The sequence below is a fragment of the Salminus brasiliensis genome, chromosome 19 (genome assembly GCF_030463535.1).
Source record: "Salminus brasiliensis chromosome 19, fSalBra1.hap2, whole genome shotgun sequence".
In the NCBI taxonomy this organism is placed as follows: Eukaryota; Metazoa; Chordata; class Actinopteri; order Characiformes; family Bryconidae; genus Salminus; species Salminus brasiliensis.
The window spans coordinates 22,838,867-22,842,767 of record NC_132896.1 but is presented as its reverse complement, the minus strand read 5'-3'; the positions used below and the strand labels follow the sequence as shown (position 1 = coordinate 22,842,767).

Genomic DNA, 3,901 nt, shown 5'->3' with positions numbered 1-3,901 from the left:
CTGTACGCATGAGGCATCCAAGAAACAAGACTGAGCTAAAGCAGTTCGGCAAGGAAGAATGGGCTAAAATTCTTCCTGACTGTGCAGGTCTGATCCACAGATATGTCTTATTGCTGCCATAAGGGGGGGGGGGGGGTCAACAAGCTATTAATTACAAGGGTTACATACCACTGTATTTTACCAATGATTACGTACTACTGTAAGCATATTTCCTTATAATGATATGTATTGGCATGTACGGCCAGACAAGACGAGATGAACGCTCACAGAGATGGAACTAAGCAAGATATTTATTAACTACAAAAGGAGTACAAACAAGGTGCAATAAAACAAAAATGCACAGCAAAATAATGGCCAAAAACGGGAAACCAAACAGAACGTGACAAACTAGACGGTAAAAACAACAAACCTGGGACTGAGAGGAGCTGGGAGCGACGGGATGAGCAGGATACAACAGAGAGGTAAACTAAGGAAGGGGACAAACGAAAGCCACAAGCCTAGCTTGGGATACAGGGGAAACTAGAACTTAGAACCAGAGCCGCGCTCTGTGAAAACAAAAGAGGTAGCTGTAGAGCCAGCTGTTTGACTAGATAACGAGACAAGCCCAACATGAGTACGGCGTGACTTCCTCGTGAGCTGGGGTGGCCAAGGAGCATGAGCAGGAAGCAACGCAACGTGCTTGCCTCTAGAACCAGACTTATATATCTCAGATCACTTGCCAACATGAACACGCCACCGACACATGGAGAATCCGTAAATTCTCCCAGTCCCAGGTGAAACACATGAACTTGAATCAAACACAAATTAACCAGAAACAAGGCGGGATCGCCCCGGGGGGAGGGCCTGACAATATAAAGAATATATTTCATATGAAAACATTTATACTAATCATATGTCTAGTTGTGTGGCATAAGTATTGCAACCCAAAGTCCAAATGAAATATTCCACTGGTAAAACATTACAGCAGAATTGGATCAGTCAAACACACCATGGTATAACAAAAGCAAAGAGATTAAATAAATGTATTTTCCATGGATTACCAGTATTTTTCTGGTGAAAGTGTTACTATAGTATTAAGCATGATATTTGACAGTCCTATAATGTATTAAGAAAATGTTTCAGTGAGTATAAACAATTATGTTAATCATTGCACAAGGGGTGGAGTGCTGACACAGGACTACAGTGCAAGCTAGAATAACACAGCTGCATTGTCTCACACACTCTGTGACCATGAAAATGGACATTTGGATTTGTGTTTGTGCTCTCATTTGCCTTTCTGGTGAGTATCATAATTTTGGAAAATACATATGTAAAAACAAGAAGGAAATTACCTCAAATACTCTGTAACATGTTAAACATGAAAACTATAAAAGGTTTTTTACATTGATTCTTTATTACATGTACATTTATCAGTACGTTATTAATCTTAGTAGTGTTAGTTTATACTCTTTAATGCTGTTGGTGTACAATACACCTCATAATAGCATGTTAAAACTTTTTTTTTTTCACTTTGACTATTTTCTTTGAGGTTCCTTTATTTTCAGTTTGTTGTTTGGCTCAAGAGAATAACCTACTAAGGGTAACAAAAACATTGAAGAGGGCAAGATGGAACAGGCATGCATTTAGTTAATTTGCCATGAACACTCTTGTGTCAACGTAGGCAATTGTCCAAACTACAGTTACAAATTAGCTTTATTAACAAACATTCAGCTGTTTGCAATAAACCAATCAAACAAGAACAATTGTTTGAAAGCTCACCCCAACTAATATAACAAGTGCTTTCTCTAAATTCAACACAAAACGCCTATTTTGACAGTTTCAGAATTATAGCCACTTAAATGGAATCACTCATAAAAGCACACATTTGCAAATCAGGTGGCATATCAAGGCCTTTATAACTTGCATCAGGTGTGCTTAAGATTGTGGTAGTCGGACTTGCTTCTTAGCACTTAAAGAATTTATTCGATCAGTCAGCCTTAAGAATGTAGAAAAACACACTTTAATCTTGCATTAAATGTAACGCAGACAGAAGGCTTCAGAACTGTAAAAAAAAAAAAAAAAAACCTTGCCATACAGTGTCAGTTACACTTTTTTATAACCCACAAATAAGCGATGAACATGCATTACGTGACATTCATACTTTAAATCAGCTGGTTTCAATCGTCTTTGTCCATATGTTAATAACTCTGGTTATCAACTCTGGAGTCCCCTCTGGTGAGGCTGGTGTAAAGTTGATAGACCCCATCGTTTCTAGATAACCACCATTTTTCTGCTCCTATTCCCCAGACAGTTCCATGTGCAATAGCGTGTGGTAAAACTAAAACAAATGAAATGAAAATAATCTATACATACAATACTGAAATTCCCCCACAAGATAAAACACAAATACTTGGACTGGCTAGGGGTTTGTTTACTATGACATTTAATGAATGTTAGAAAATTGGTATATATTGCATAAGTCATACGAGTTGTCCAAAATTAGACCATTGCCTTGCACAAAAAAGGGGAAAAATACAGAAAGATGAATGTTCCTAGAGGAAGCATATTTGTCCAAAATCATACAAATGAGCCACAGATGTTTTGGGATTCTATTCTGTTGATTGATTTAACAAAACCGGACCTTTCTAGTCTATGGATCAGCAATATGTCTAGAGGAGCACTGGAAATCTGCAGCATGTGGCTTCAAGTTTCAGGAAATCCTAGGAGAAAACATAATGTCTTCTGTGAGGTAGCTGAAGTTTGGGCATCATTGGACCTTAAAAACAGGATAGTTATCTAAAGCATACCTCAAAGTTCACCAAGTCTTGGTTTTAGAAGAAGTCCTGGAAGATTCTTGAGTGCTTGTGACAGTCAACTGACTTAAACGCCATAGCAAAACCTTGCTAGGATTTAAAGAAGGCAGCTGCTGCATGCAAACCCAAGAATATTAGCAAAATGGAGGCCATTGTGCATGATGAATAGGCTATAGAGAAAAAGGTTGGGGTTTTGTTGTATTGTACCAAATCCTAGTGTTCACAGTGTATACCACTCCATGACTTGTGTACCACTCCACAAATAGAAATACACAAAAAATATGGCAGTGAGTCTGTTTAAACAAAATGATGCAATCAGGTGTCAAAGAGACTAAGTGGATAACAATAATAATATCAAGCAACTGGAAGAGAGATATATAAATCAAAATAAAAAACTTTGAGGTATTTCTCATATTTTCATATCATATTTGTCATATTTTTAATATCAGTTACTGATCTCTGCCTTACCTGTTCAACGTTTTTAAAAAATATTATTTTCTCTTTAATTATGGTTCTTCTATGCAGCTTTTACAGAAGTGGATCAAACTTCACAGGACAGAGAGGTAATAAAATTCATAAATAACAGCTTGATAAATGAAATTGCTATTTCCATCATTTGCATTCATCAGCAGATGTTGTGGATGCACACCATGACTAAAATAATGTTTTATATGCAAATGCAACATGCATAAATAAAACATTTTTAACCATCATCCATATTAGGCTGACTGTGTGAAATATACAGACTTGGCCTGCACCCGTGAGTTTGACCCTGTGTGTGGTGACGATGGCCATACATACTCAACTGAATGTGTTCTTTGTATGGAAAATAAGTAAGTCATATAAAAATGCAGAATGAATAAATTAATAAATGCAAATACATCTGTACATTGTATGTTAAGCAATAAGCATCAGAATACAATTTACAAGTATCAGAAACAATAAAAAATATGTCTTATAAAGTTTTCAGGTAGTAATTTCAGCTCAAATTTGGGTGATGGGTCATTCTCAGCACTGCAGTGTGTTGCATTGAAACAAATAGATCAGACACAGCAGTGCTGCTGAAGTTTTTAAACAATTCACTACTCATGAGAATAGTCCACCAAACA

The 3,901-nt window shown here is 36.8% G+C and overlaps 1 long non-coding RNA gene across 1 annotated transcript; it reads left to right on the top strand.

Moving 5' to 3' along the window:
• The first annotated feature begins 1,244 nt into the window (after positions 1 to 1,244).
• Positions 1,245 to 3,565, top strand: LOC140541176 (uncharacterized). Its single transcript, XR_011977907.1, has 3 exons — positions 1,245 to 1,279; positions 3,318 to 3,355; positions 3,538 to 3,565. It is a non-coding gene; the product is annotated as an uncharacterized lncRNA (long non-coding RNA).
• The last annotated feature ends 336 nt before the right edge of the window (positions 3,566 to 3,901 follow it).